Raw genomic sequence first — 15,033 nt, forward strand, 5'->3', positions numbered from 1 at the left:
GGCCATACCTTTGCCTCCTCCCTGCACCAGGAGCCTGGCCCAATGGGGTCTCATGAGGAAGCACTGTTATGGTCTGGTCTCAGGCAAGTCTCTTTCCCTGTTTCTTCACCTGCAAAATGAATGGATGGGCTTCCATCAGCATTTTTCAAAACCCAGCCCCTGTTATTAACTGTGTGTCTCCTGAACACACCCTCCCTCAGATTTTATGCAGCCTCCATCTCTCAAATTCCCAAGACAATGATTTTACTTTTGTTCAGCTTCCTACTCTGCTCTTTTATGTTCACAAATGATTTTTAATTGCTTTTTTCAACCTTTTTTTCGTTTGTTTATGTAGTGTTGGGGGTCAAACATATGTATGCTAGATGAGCACTCTACCACTGAGCTACACCCCCAGCCCTTATCTTCCAAGTAGAAAATCAGTGTGTTTTTGCATAGTGCACCCATTCCCAAAGGTTTGGACCTAACTATCCAGTTGGAAATCCCTGGGAAAGACCCTCCCTCAAGTTCATCTTGGTGACTATAAATCAGGTGGGGACTTGGGAATCTCCCCGTGAGTCTGTAGGATCTGTTTTCTTTCCCCAGCAGGGACTCATTGACTTGGTGCTTCCCTTTGCTCATCTCTCCCAGGTTGTATGTGTTGGGTCCAGAATTCAGTTAAGCAAGAGTTGGTTGTGCCAGGTACTTGACTGACACCCAAGGACAGCAATTAACCCTCATTTGCTGGAGGAGGGCCATTTAGTGTCTCCCACATAGAAAGAGTGGAGTTCAGATCAGGTGGTCTATGCAGTGACAGAGGGTCACAATCTATCCTGGGTCAGGATCAGGGATGGCCAACATAAGCTTTGGGAGAAGGGGGATTCCAACAAGTTTCCTCGGAAGAGGTGACTGGCCTCGTGCCAGACTTGGAAGGACGTCAGGGTGTTAAACCGAGCAAGGAAGACAGACTTGCATAGGCAGCTCCTTTGAAGCCCTGCCCTTTTTGAGCACCTGCTATAATAGATGCTTTTATTGGTCCCTGTTCTCTTGTTCTACCAACCACCAGCAAAAGGTTTCATTGGTCCTGTTTTCCTAAAATAGGCCCAGGTAGGTGATGACTTCAGAGATAGCTCTCTGAGCTTTTTTTCTAGAATGTAAAGGATCATAAGAAACCTTAAATTGCTGCAGACCAAATCTCTAGGGCAGAATTTCTCAACCGTGCCATCGTTGACCTTTGGGGCTGGATTGTTCTTTGCGGTAGGGACCGCCTGGTGTGCTATGGGACGGTGAGCACTGCATCCCTGGCCTCCACTTTTTAGATGCCAATAGCATTTGCTTCTCCACAAGTTGTGACAACCCCATATCTCTCCAGATGTGTTCCCTGGAGAAACGCAAAATAGCCCCGGGGGAGAACTGATGCTCTGTACTAAAATCTGGTTTCCGTCCAGGGCCCACTATGGCCTCGGGGGTCTTTGGTGTGCGTTCTACTCTCGCCATGCTGCTTCCTGGGGTGGCAGTGGGAGAAGACGCCCGCCCCTGAATTCTGCTGTCCAGTCAATTCTTTATCTGGAGAGTGGTTCTGACAAAAAGGAGGAACTGTCAGGAACAGACATCAGGGGAGATAGGAGAGCACCCCCAGGATGGACAGGCGAGGAGGAACTGCCAGGGACAGTGGGGGCCATTGTCTTGCTCTTCTTTGTATCACCACTGACCTGGATTTCTGGAGGCACCGTCCTCATCTGGGAACGAACAGTGACTTTTCTTCTGAGATTAGAGATACTAGATTCTCTTCTCAAAAGCTACTTTGCAAGTTGCCCCGGATAAGCACGCCTTTTGTAAGCCGCCCTATCTCCTCCTGTGTGCCTCCAGATGCCCATCCGTTCCCAAGCACACACTGTTTAGTTTTTGTTCTTGTTGCATGCATCCCTCCTCACTGTCCCAACCACTGTGTCCCCCCCCCAACCCCCCAGGCACTGACCGTGACATTGCTGCTTCACCTCTGAGAGTGGTGGGAGACAGCCGACTCTCCCCCCACTCTGATGCTCCCTTCTGGGTGCTGCCCTGTGCCCTACCCATCAGCCCTTTGTGCGTCCAGCATCCCCAGCCCAACTGTGCCAGGCAGCCCCTGCTCGGCCCGCCATTCAGCCAGCCCAGGCGTGGCCTCCCTGCAGAGCAAGACAGGCCCTTCTCTTCTGCCCTCCTCATCGTCCGGCGTGGCAGAACAAAGGGCCCTGTCTCTGCACCAGCCCACCACCACTGGGGGCGGCTCAGAGGAGCCCCGTTCCTTCTCAGGATTCCTTTTGGCTGGGAAAGAGCCTCTGAGATTAGGCATGTTAAAAAAATGCAGCCGATGAGTTTGGGTTCTACTCATTTCCTAGTCAAGTCTTTCTGAGCCCAAGCCCAGTGGTAAATAAAGTAGTGATTCAGGGGTTCGGCCTGTGGGTTCGTCGGGGCGATGAATAAGCTCTCCTTGTCTGACTCATTTGTGTGGATCCTAGCTCTGCCCAAGTTCGCGGGCTCGCGTGTGTACGAGAGAGGGAGCCTGGCCGTGGGTACTTCACTGCAGTGGCTGCTGGGTATGGCTTTGCCACGGCTGCCCTAACAAAGCGCCACAGACGGTGGCTTTAACAAAAACTTATTGTCTCATGGTCCTGAAGGCCACATGTCCGAGACCAAGGCGCTGGCAGGTTTGGTTGCTTCTGAGGACTGAGGAGTCTGTCCCAGGCCTCTCCCGTTGACGTCTCCCCGCTCCATGTTGTCTTCCTCCTGTGCTTGTCGCCGGCCCAGTTTCCAAGGGATCCCAGTTACATGGATGTAGGTCCACTGTAGTCCTCACTGTAAAGACCATAATTCCAAATAGAGTCACCTCTAAAGGACCAGGACCAGGATTTAAGCAAATGAATATTTGGGGGAAACTCGTATTCCATGATCCCAGGTAAGGGACAACTTTATTTTTAGGTAGGAGAAGAATGTGGGGAGAGAGTCATAGCAGATAGGGTGCATTCATCCTGTCTTGTCACTCATTTAAACAAACCTGTTTAGGGGTGGGCAGGTTGGTTGGCCACGTCAACTTTGGAAGCTCCCTGTTGGGGAATTTTCCAGATTTTATAGTCATACATTGGAGGATGACGAAGAGGCAGGGACCCTGCCCAGGGAGGAGTGAATCTCGAGGGATTTTTGCAAGGGGTCATTTTAGGGCTGACCTTACAGGCTACTTGTGCCTTGCAGTGATCCAGATGACACTGACAAATGTGGCATGGGGTGGGGGGCCTCTGTTCTCAGTATTGCCAGGGTCACAGGGAGGAGCTTCCAAAAGCAACTCTGTTGATGGGCTAAAATGGCCTCGAGATCAACTGCTGTCCCACGTGACTGGACAAAAGAGGCTTCTGGAAGGTCTTCAAATCCTTCAGCAAAGGGAAGTGTTGAATTGGGAAGCAGACTCGGAGCTGGCCTGCAGGGGAGGGGAGCAGAAACAGTCTTCAGTGTTCAGCCAGGGGTCACGCCCACAGAAGTCAAGTTAACAGCCTGGCAGCAGGTGACCTTGTGACGGGGCCTGGGCCTGGGTTGCAGGCTTGTGCAGGGAAGAGGAGGGACACCCAAGAACTTGCCCTGTACTGCCAGCTGTGATGTGGGCTGTGCCTTGGAGGCGGGTGCCACAGGAAGTCACAGCAGCACAGGGATGCTCAGGGCTTTGGCGTGGATCTCCCTGCTTGTTGGTCTGAGCACTCCTCCTCCAACCACGCTGGGGCCAGTGAAACCAGGAGGCGAAGACATGACATTGTCACTCATGCTGGGGCACACACACCAGGTTCCTTAATTGCTGCTTGGAAAGAGCACCAGGGTCCCCAGCTGTCACGTGGAGATGCTGTTTTAAATTAGGGACAGGTGTAAGAACAGGAGCAAAAGGACAGCTGGGAACTTGGTCCCATTCCCCTGGCCATCTCTGGGAGTCTGCCTCCTGGTTTGGCAGGAAGAGGAGAAAAGGTGGAGAAGGTGTCCTGGCGAGGGCACGTGTCTGGCCAGCCTCCCTCACTCCCTCGCCATAACTGTCATGCAGCCAAGGAGCTGGGGTCAGGCCACGTCCGTGTGTCAGACCCTGAGCCCCTGAGGAGACCCTCAGGTGTGCAGGTGAGCTTCTTGTTTAAAGCAGGATTCTCAGCTAGGCAGTGATGACCTTGGGTGGACCATTTTGCTGGCGGGACCATCCTACACACTGTAGAACGTGGAGTACCGCCCCAGCCCCAGCCACCAAAATGTCCAGACAGCCCTGTGTGACAATTAAATCTGTCTCCAGCTGGACACTGTGGCCACACTGGTATCCCTAGCTACTCAGGAGGCTGAGGCAGGAGGATCACAAGGCAAGGCCAACCTGCGTCAACTTAGTAAGACCTTCAGCAACTTAATGAGACCCTGTCTCAAGTAAAATACAGAAAGGGCTGGGGCAGCTGGGGCTGTGGCCCAGTGGCAGGGCACTTGCCTGGCACGGCGAGGCCCTCGGCGTGATCCTTAGCCCACGTAAAAATAAACAAGTAAAATAAAGGTGTTGTCCATCTGCAGCTACCAAAAAGTGATTTAGAAGAAAGGGCTGGGGGTGGAGCCCAGGGGTGGAGCACCCGGGTTCAGTCCCCAGCACTGAACGGGGAAAAAGCGGAGGAGAGCTCCTGCTGCCTCTCCCCGGGACGGGCCAGGTTCGTGACTGTCCGCACTGCCAGTGCTTGGTTTTGCGTTGTCACTGTTGTTACTCTCCAGGTGGCTTTTTACTTGTGTGGTTTGAAGAAGGGGTCACAAGGGGTCCTCTGCCTGTTCAGACCTGCTTTCTGGGTAGCCTTCCACCTCTGCATGAGGAGGCCCACGGTCTCCGGGAAGGGCCCGGAGCCCTGCAGCTCTGCCCTCCACCGCTTCTCCTGGGCCTGGCCTCGCCTCCAAGCACCTGCAGAAGCCACTGGGTGGGACCCCACTTTGACCCAAGCCCCTCATGGTGCGTGTACCACACAGCACTCAGGTGATGTCCTAGTGTCACTCGGGTCCTGGTGCCTCCTGATTCAGAACCCCCAGGGTGTCTCCATTCCACTGGGGTAAAATCTGAACTCCTTCCCACGTCGGTAAGCAGGGCATTCTGGGAGCTGGCCTCCCACCGCCTGCCCTCTTTCCCTCCCTCACTGCCCCTGGCCTTGGAAGCCACACTGGGCTCCTTATTCTCAGACCAGCCCCGGCCAACCTGCCCTCCCGCTGCCCCCGCCTGGCCTCTCCCCAGGCTTCAGTGGGTCTGCCTCCCTTGAATCGCACAGGCCCCTGCTGCTGTCTGCTTTGAGCCGCCTCCGCCTCTCGGGGCAGAATGACACCCGACCCTGTGGGCCTCTGTCCCCAGCTTCCCCACCGCAGCACTGCTCATGTTGAGGGCCGGGTCCTTCTTTGCGGGTTGTTGGAAGGTGTCCTGGGCGCTGTGGCCTGTTGAGCAGCAGCCCTGGCCCACTCGCCAGATGCCAGTAGCAGCCTCAGTCCAGTGGTGATAACCAAAAATGTCTCTGGGGGCAAATGCTGGATTTTTCCTTTTCCTTTCCAGGTGCTTAGTAATTTTGGAGATGCATTTGCTCTGGGGTTGATGGGTTGGCCTCCTTCATGTCCACACTCTTGCTTTCTCCTGTACCCAGCACCAGCTGGGGGGTGGGGGGAGCAGCAGAGAAACATTGGCAAAGGGCACACACATCACCTTCTGGGCGTGGCTTCTGCAGAGCGTGGAGTGTCTGTCTACTGGGCACTTAGATGAGTGTCCTGGGGCTGCTGTAACAAATGGCCATTAACTCGTGTCTTAAAACAGCAGGAATTGATTGTTGCGAGGTCTCGGAGGCCAGAAATCCCAAATGCAGGTGGCAGCAGGGCTGAGTTCCCTCTGGAGTCTCCAGGGAGGATTGGGCGGACCTCTTCAGGGGCTCCACGTGTCCCTTGGCTTGTGGCTGCATCCTCCCAGCCTCTGTCTCCATCTTTACATGTCATCTCTCTCTGTGCATCTGTATCTAAGGACCCAGTCCCTGGATTTGAGGCCACCCTAATCCAGTGCAGCCTCATCTTAACTCATGATATCTACAAACACCCTATTCCCAAATAAGGTTGCATTCTGAGGTTCTGAGTGCGCGTGAATTCTGGGGACACTAATCAAGCCGCTACAGCACTCTCTTTGTGACTCTGCCCTCTGACACTGTCGGCTTAGCCAACTGCTCCCACCTGAGGTTGCAGATCCTTCCCCTGACCCACCCCTGTGGCCGGGCGACACACTGAGATAGGTCCGGGCTGCCAGCCATGCCTCCCAGTCCAGGACTGCTCATGGCTGACCTTGGCCTGAGCCTGTTCAACCTTGGGTTGAATTCATGAGCCAGCCCCACTTTTGAGACGCCCCCAGGAGCTCCTAGCTCCTCTCTCCTGTCACTGCACTGGGCCGCCCCTCCAAGAGCTGAGGCAGGGGGTTTCTCCCGAGAACCCACTTCTGCCCAACTCTCCCGCGTGGGGGCATCTCACATTCAGGCTTGAGGTGGAGAAGACAGAGCCAGGGCAGTTCAGAGAGGCCCTCCCGCCCGGATGCGCTGCGGGTGATAAAGACGCTGGTGTCGCAGTCACTCGTCACGTCCATCTTCCCCAGGGCTCCATGGAATTGTTTTTTTCTAAAAAAAAAAAAAGAAGAAGAAGAAAACAGCAGGCTCCGGGAGACCGTGCGGGAAAGTGGGGACACGCTGGAGTCCATGGGCCTTGCACGGCTCCTCTGTAATGTTAGCCTGCTCCTTTTAGCTTGAGAATGATTTCATCCGATAAACATGTGGCTTCAAATTATGGCCTTATATAAACGAAGCAGCTACACTACACTTTCTGGAGGCCCCATCTTGACTTCTCCAGTGAATTCCAGCATGTTCGCCAAAGTGACGGTCGGAATCCTGCTCTCACACACGAGGCCTGGGCCGGGCCTGCAGAGTCGCTGATTCGCCTTTGGTCCACTCACCGCCCGCCAGCTCCCAGGGCCTCATTCCTCACGACTCCTCCCCATAGGAGAGTGAGAAGGTGGAGGTGTGTTTCTTCTCAGCACAGACGTGTACCAGTCTGTTGCAAACCTTTGCTGTTTCACATTTCAGGTTTTTAAGAGGTGTGTTCCTGTTGATTGTGGTAAAATGCGTGTAACATAAAATGTCCGTTGATAACACTTAGCAGATTCACAACATGGTGCAACCACCATCTAGTTCTAGAACATTGTCACCCCCCAACAGGAGAGCCCTGCTCCCAGCAGTCAGTCAGGATGGCCTCGCATCTGCTGTCTGTAGATTTGTTCTGGACATTTCATGTAGATGAGGCATCAGCTGTATGTCTTTTCATGTGAGGCTTCTTTCCCTCAGCACAGTGTTTGAGGTTCATCCACCCTGTGGTGTGGATCATGGGTAGAACTCCATTCTTTTTTGTGGCTGAGTAGTATTCCACAGGAGGCTGCACCGCACTCTATCTGCCCCTTCATCCATTGGTGGATGAATTTGCTTTCATTGCCACCAGACTGTCTTGGCAGGGATCTATATAACCCACTGTTTGGTTTCCTTGTGGTGACAGGATCAGGGGATCATTCTTACACTAGTCTGGCTGACTGATCCTGGTGGCTTGGGGATGGTTTTGCTTATTTTATGTTTGTTTGTGTGTTTACTTATTTATTTGCAGTACTGGGGATTGAACCCTGGGTGCTCTATCACTGAGCTGTACTCCAGGCCCTTTGAGATAGGATCTTGCTAAGTTGCCCAGGCTGGCCTTCAGCCTTCGATCCTCCTACCTCACCTCCTGGGTAGCTGGGATCACAGGTGTGGGCCGTTGTGCCCGGCTGCTTTGGCTTCTCATTCACGTTGTGTGTACTTGGCATAGTGGGCCGTTGGGGATGAAAGGGACATGTTGTTTGGGGTGTGTGGTAAGGCTTTCAGATTAAGAAAGGACACCGCTTTTCAGTACCTGCTGCCCCAGCACATGGCCACAGCCCACCATTGCCCCTTGGCCAGTCTGTCCTCCGTAGTGACCCCAACCCCAAGTTCTGTAGTTCTTGACCTGTTTCCTGTCATGCTGGGCACAGCCGGGGGATTCTCAGCTTAGGTTTCACATCCACTTGTCCTCAGGATCTCAAGCCACCGCATGGCTGGCTTCCAGGACCCAGGCTGTATTGAGAGCTGGTGGCCCTAAGCCCAAAATAGCCAGAGCCCCCTTGAGAGAGATGCCGTTACTGAAGAACATCCTCTGAAGCTGTGATAAGCAAAACAGTGTGGCATCTCCCAAGCAGCCCCAGGGCGACCTTGGACCAAAAGTCACTGTTCAGCCTTTAAGGTTAGCAGAGGGCTCCACCCATCAGGCGGCACAGCGGTCGCTTTGCTTCTTGTGTGGCTTCCTTCTTCCCTTTCCACACAGACTAAGTGGAAGAGCACTCACCCCCCAGTTCAAACCCACGCTGAGCCTCAGAACGCGGCCATGTTTGGGAGCAGCGTCTTTGCGGATGTGATGAGTTAAGGCTCTCTAGACGAGCGCTCGCTCAGTCCAGTCAGTGGCTCTGTGTGCCAAGAGGAGGGGGCGGGGGGGTGGAGGCAGAGAGCGGAGTGATGTGTGTGCAAGCCACACGGCGCCAAGCACCGCCAGAGGCCCCCCCCAAGCCGAGAGGCCTGGGAAGGACCCCGCACAGAGCCCCAGAGGGCGCCAGCCAGCGCCACCTCAGCTCCAGACTCCAGCCCCCAGAGCAGGGAGAGGAGCGGGCCGTGTTGTTGGACCCCTCGTTCATGGTTCTTTGTTACGGCAGCCGCAGGACACTAGGAACGCACAGCCTGACTTCTGAGGGGACCACTGAGATACGAAGAGGGACGCCAGGAGGCCAGGACCCCAAACAGAAGCGGAGTCAGTGTCTTATCAGATCCAGGGAGGGTCGGGCAGTGCCCGCCCTAAAATAGATGGCCCGCAGACCAGCCCGCCTGGGGACCAGTGCAGACAGCCCAGTTGGTGTGGTCCAGCGGGGGACTTTCTGACCTTGTGATGGTGCGGAAGCAATGTGTGTTCTATAGAAACCCAACTCCAGCTCTGAGGTCCCACCTCTCCCAGGCTGGGGAGGCAGAGCGGCCCTTCTGTCTTCACTTTTGGTGCACTTTCATTAAATGCCGTGAGCGCTTCACTGTAGAACAGGCCCCATGTTGGGCGGCTCTGCCCCTCCACAGGGGGATGGCAGTGTTCTGATCACACACATGGCATGTGTGGCTTAGTGAGATGCTTTGCCACTTAGGACGGGCTCACGCGGACATCGTGAGGTGAGGATCATGCCTGTATCTGTATTAAAATCACCATGGCAGGGCTGGGGTGCGGCTCCGTGGCGGAGCACTTGCCTGGCATGCTCAGGGCCACAGGTTCCAGCCCCAGCACTGCAGAAAACAAAAACCCACAAGAAAAGTAAGTTGGTGTGACTTCGTTTCATCAAACCAGGGAAAGCGTTATGTTATAGAGCAAGATAAATAGAAAAAATGACACCCGAGATCTGAGCAGTTTATAAATAGAGAAATATAGTTGCTTGATGGGCATAAATTTCAAAGACCAAACCTGAGAGTCAAAGAAATGTGAGAGATGAAATGTTCTTTTGTGCTCACTGATGGCTGCAGAGTGAGAAAAATATTAATACCCAGTGCTGTTGAGGATGCTGAGAGATAGTAACTCTCCTGTGCTGTTCTAGGGGAACCTGAGAGTTGGGGGCTCTTCTGGAAGTCAGTTTTTCAGAATGGATCAGGGCCATGAGGGTGTGTTTTGGCCCAGGTTGAGGGAATCAGCCCAGCGTTATCGGTGAAATGACACACTGCTTTGGTCCTTTTTCTGTTGTTATAACAAAATGCCTGAGACTGGGTAATTTTTGAAGAACAGAGGTTGATTCGGGTCTCTGTTCTAGAGGCAGGGAGGTCCAAGATCAGGCAGCCACCTCTGGTTGCTCTGGTGGGGGCCATGAGTTGCGTGGTTTCAGTTCATGGGAGAGCAAGTAGACACCCTGGAAGAGAAGGAACACTGAAGGTCTCCCCGAGGCGGCTGCCCGCCCCTCAGGAGGCACTGATCCTCCCCTGGCCCACACAGCTCCCGACCCTGCATCCCCACCAGGGCACAGGCCTGTGGGCAGGCGTCACCTGTGGGCAGGGCTTGTGGGCCTGGCCCTGCTGTGGGGGAGATGGTCCACCTGAGGCTCTGGGTTGGGAGCAGAGCTGCCTTATTCAGCCAGAGCCTCAAGCTGTGTTCCCGCTGGAGGGCAGAGATAGTGGCCAGGGGAGAGCAGGGTGGGGACAGGCCCTGTGGTCTCAGGGGAGGGCCGCGTACCTCGGGCAGGTGGGGGTGGCAGGCTGCTGCACAGGGCCTGGACATCTGGGAGGGAGAGCAGTGCCAGGCCTGTGTTGAAGGCCCGCTGAGGCCCAGGGGACGTGCACTGCCCTGTGTGTTGGGCGTTTGGGGCAGCTTCTCCCTGACTGGGCTGGGGGCCATCCAGGAGACCGCCAGGGCCTGCCTGTGATCCTGGGCCTGACCCCCGGGAAGGGCTTGGGTGTGCCGCCAGCACAGGTGGAGCTGAAGGGAGTCTGCTGCGTCGGGCTGCATAGCCAGGGGCACTGAGGGCTGGACGGAAGGGCTTGGAGGTGGGCATCCCAAGGGGCTTTCTGTGGGACGGCCGCATGGAGTCGGCTCTTCCAGGGAATCCCCACAGTGGCACAGAGGATAGAGGCCAGGCCCTCCTGACGGTTTGAGATGTGGTGACAGCACATAGGCCCAGGTCAGTGGGAGACAAGGACAAACCCCCCTGATGTCCAGGGAGGCAGGGAGAGTGGTGGTAGTGGGCTCCAGGTGGGACCAGCGTGCCTGAGCAGGTGTGGTGGCGTGAATGGGCCCTGGGCAGGGCAGGAGACATGCACAGGGGCAGGTATAAGTGACACTGCCCACCCCAGGACTACGGGGCCCAGGGGCCAGGGAAGGCTTCTAGCCAGCAGGTAGGACTAGCAGGAGTTTGGTGCCGTCTTCTGGTGGGACTGGGAGGTGGGGCTGCAGGGACCGTGGTTTCCACGCTGTGGGGACGGGGCTGTGGGCCAGGTGGGAGCTGGGGGACAGGCTGCAGGCCAGGTGGCTGGGAGGCAGGACCGGGGTCCACCCCTGCACCAGGAGCCACTGTGGAAGCCCTGAGTCTGGGATAGAAGTGAGGGGGAGGCCCCACAGACATGCGTGTGGGTTTGTCTGCATGGAGGCGTGTGTTTGTGCCCCCACGTGCACATGGGCCTGTGTGTTATGTTCATACTTTGCACGCACATGTGTCTGCATGTGGGCAGCCGTGTGTGTTGATAAATGTGGATGTATTGGTACAAGAGTGTGTGCACGCGCTAGTCTGTGCACTGTATGCACGTGAACAAAGTGTCGTCCTGTGTCACCTGGTAGACACACGCTGGGAAGCCAGGTTGCAGTCGTGTGAGTCGCGGGGTACACTTACACAAACCGCACATCATCGCTGGCCAATGAGGTCTCCTTCTTTCCTGTCCCCGGATCGCCAGGTCAGGGTTGGTTGTCAGGAAGCAGAAACAGAAGTCACGCTGTGGCGTGTAGAGTTTGTCCCCCGTGAGCCACTGGGGTGTGGAGGCACCGCTGCACTCCGCCCCACAGGCCTCCTGCTCCCCGCATCTTGACCAGGCTCTTGCTGTCATGACCAGCTGGGGCTGAGCTGTCCCCTGTTTTCTTGGACCTGGCATCACAGAAAAACTGGAGCCACCACCGCTTCAGAGTGGTGCATAGACGGGCAGCTCTGCTGCTCTGGGCAGGCGAGGGAGGCGGACCAGCAGGGAGGCCAGGGAGGAGGAAGGTGGCCCGGGACGCACGCCTGGAAGCAGCGGGTGGGTTGTAGCCTGATGGGGCCACTATCGCGCCTGTTGTCAGCCTTCGGCTGGAATGCCCCTGTGCAGTGAAGAAGTGTAGCTTTGCATGTGCAAGTGTGTGAGCCTGCAGGTGTATGAGTGTGCGTGTGCACACGTGTGTGTGTGGCTGTGTTTAAGGTGTAAAAACTACGATTTGAGTCTGGGTTTCTCACCTGACTTGGAAGTGCATGGGGGTCGCCGCCCGCCTTCTGCGACCCCGTGGCCCTGCATGGGGACATCCTGTGGTGAACCCTCTGCCAGAAGAGCAGGCTCCTTGGTTCAGGCTCCCTGAACCCCTGGTGCGCCCACAAACTCCCAGCCGCCTCCTTGCTATGGCACCCCAGGAACTCAGTCCCTGGGCATAAGGTGGGGACATTTAGAAAGCAGAGCCGTATCCTGGGAGGCAGGTCCCCTCGTGGACCTCACCATGTGGAAGTCTTAGGAAAGTGTCACCGCTGCACAGTGACCCTCAGGTCCTGAGAGTGCGCCCTGAGCCACAGTGCCCATGGCATGGACATGTCCATCGCCCACGCCGTCTCCCCCACTCTTGGTCAACCCTCCCCACCCCAGGCGGCCACCAAGCAGCTCTTGCCCCTGTGGGTTCATTTTTATTCTGTAGAATTTTATATACATGGAATTTTACAGCCTGGACTCTTAAATTTGAGGTAAAATCACATAAAGTTCACCACTCTCCACAGTTCAGCAGCATGTAGTGTATTCATAGCATTGCACAAACACCATTTCTGGTTCTAGAACATTTGCATCACCCCAAGAGACCCTGTCCCCATTACCTGTCACTTTTTCCTGGCAACTACTATTCTCTTCCTGTCTCCGTGAATTTGCCTGTTCTGGGTATTTCTGAGTCCCTGGGATCACACACTGTGGTCTTTCCTGTCTGGCTTCTCTCAGTGTCGTGTTTTCAGAGATTGTCCACGTTGTATGTAGCATGTGCCAGTGCCTCATCCCTCTTCCTGACTGAATAATATTCCCATGTATGGACAGACCCTATCTTGCTCATCTATTCATCCAGTCATGAACCCTCGGGTCATTTCCATCTTTCAGATGTTGTGAATTGTGCTACAGGACATTCACACGCAAGGATATGAGTCTCTGTTTTCAGTTCTTTGTGATCAAGACCTGGGAGCAGAATGGCTGGGTGCAGGCATGCTGTCTTTTGGTCTGGCCTTGTTTGTAGGGCAGTGCTTCTGTTTGTTCCCTGCCACAGCAGGTACCACAGGCTGCTCCCACCGCGGCACCACGTTGTCCTGCGTGGCCAGTTGGCTCCTCCACTGGCTGATGGATATTGTACTCGGCTCCAGTTTGGGGCTCTAGGAGTTATGTCCCAGAGGCTGGCTCTGCCTGTTTCTCTGGCGTTATTCCTGGGGGCAGAATTGCCATGTCACGTGCTAGATGTGTGTTTAGCATTTAAAGAAATCTCCCGAGTGGTTTCCAGAGCGGATAAGCTGCCTCATTTAATGCAGGTCTTTCTGAGGGTTAATGTAACAGTTGAATCGAGAGATGACAGTGTTCCTGCTTACTTGCATCTTGAGAGGCGTGACCCCAGCGGGTGTGCACAGATGCCAGGAAGCAGCAATTCCAAGGATGATCTTTGAACCCGTGAAGAACCTAGAAACCTAGTGCCCAGGGGTAGAGGAGCAGTCAGAGCCCCTACGAGTCCAGGTTTTCAAAATTAAATACTCCTCCCTCTTATCTGCTGCGGCTCCCCCTCCCTGTGTTAACAGTTGTCATTGCTGCAGAATCCATGGCCCCGGCCTTCCCCTCCTCCACCCTCCTGACACTTCTGCCCCACAGGCCCCGCTGCTGAGTCATGCTTCTGCTGGGGCCAAGTTAGCAGATCTTCTCTGGTCACTTCTCTGGCTGCACAGTGACTTATCTCAGGCTTTCTGGGCCTTAAAGGCTCTGCTGTGCCTGTCCCACCTAGTCAGGATGGCTGAAAGCACGGGCAACATGTAAATGAATGGCCAGGCTGCCTTCCGATAAAACTTTATTTATAAAGTCAAGCCGTGGGCCGACGGCACCTCCTCCCTCCACTTCAGAATGCATTCCTCCTCCTCAGGTTCCCTTGGAGATGTTCCATCCCCAGGACCCGAGGCAGGTGCTCCTACCTGTGTCATTCACTGTTGGGCTCCATGTGTTCTGCCATTGTCGACATACAGCCTCTCCTGATGGGCTTTGAGCCAAGGTCTGGTTTGTCCTCGTCCCTCAGTGGCACTCACATGACCCACACTGCATACATACCTCCTGTTCCAAGATACCAAATGGGCTATCACCAGCATCAGCTGCATTTTCTTTTTCCAGCAGCCTCCAAAAGCAAATGTAATTTTAAAATTAGCTTTTTCAGGGCTGGAATGCAGCTCATCGGTAGAGCACTTGCTTAGCATGTTTGAGGCTCCTGAGTTCCATCCCCAGCACCACAGAAGGGGAGGGCAAGAGCTTTTTCTATTGGAATAACTTGGGATTTACATAAAAGTTGCAAAGATAATGTAGAATCTATAATCTACAATCTATCTTAATTTATGTTCTGTTGCTATAACAAAGTACTTGAAGCTAGGTCCTTCATTTAAAAAAGAGGCTAGGGTACCTCTCAGTTCAGAGGCTGGAAATCCGTTCAGCACTTTCTGTGTGGCCTTGAGTGACAACCTTGCAGCAAATGGTATCTTGGGGGCATCTGGGGGTGCATGCCACAAGAATCACGTGGCAGGAAAGCAGCAGACTTGCGCTTTCTGTAACCACCCACTCTGGAGGGGACTAACCAGGGCCTCCTAGGAGTGATATTAAGCCCCTCCCAGTGACCTGATCATCTCCTGCAAGGCCCCACCTGTCACAGGTCCCCCTCTCAACGTTGTACCAGGAACCAAGCTTTTGGCACCCGAACCCTTGGCGAACACACTCGGGTGGGATCCAGACTGTAGCATTCCCCGACCTTCACTCGGCTTCCCCGGGTCACGTCTTCTTTCTGGTTGGGAATCCCTTCTAAGGCACCCCTTGCATTCAGATTCTTCACACCTTTTCTCATTGCTCTAGACCTTGGCCGTCTTAGGGGACTGGCCAGTTGCCTGCAGGGCACCCCGTGGCTTGGGCCTGAGGGCGCTCCTCTCCCCAGCAGGCTGGAGTCGTGTTCTAGAAGCAG

At 54.8% G+C, this 15,033-nt stretch overlaps 1 protein-coding gene across 10 annotated transcripts in view; it reads left to right on the forward strand.

The window, feature by feature from the left end:
* Myo9b (myosin IXB) overlaps window positions 1-15,033 on the forward strand; it is a 95,229-nt gene that overhangs the window by 1,657 nt on the left and 78,539 nt on the right. The window lies entirely within an intron of this gene.

The sequence above is a fragment of the Ictidomys tridecemlineatus genome, chromosome 2 (assembly GCF_052094955.1).
Source record: "Ictidomys tridecemlineatus isolate mIctTri1 chromosome 2, mIctTri1.hap1, whole genome shotgun sequence".
Taxonomy (NCBI): Eukaryota; Metazoa; Chordata; class Mammalia; order Rodentia; family Sciuridae; genus Ictidomys; species Ictidomys tridecemlineatus.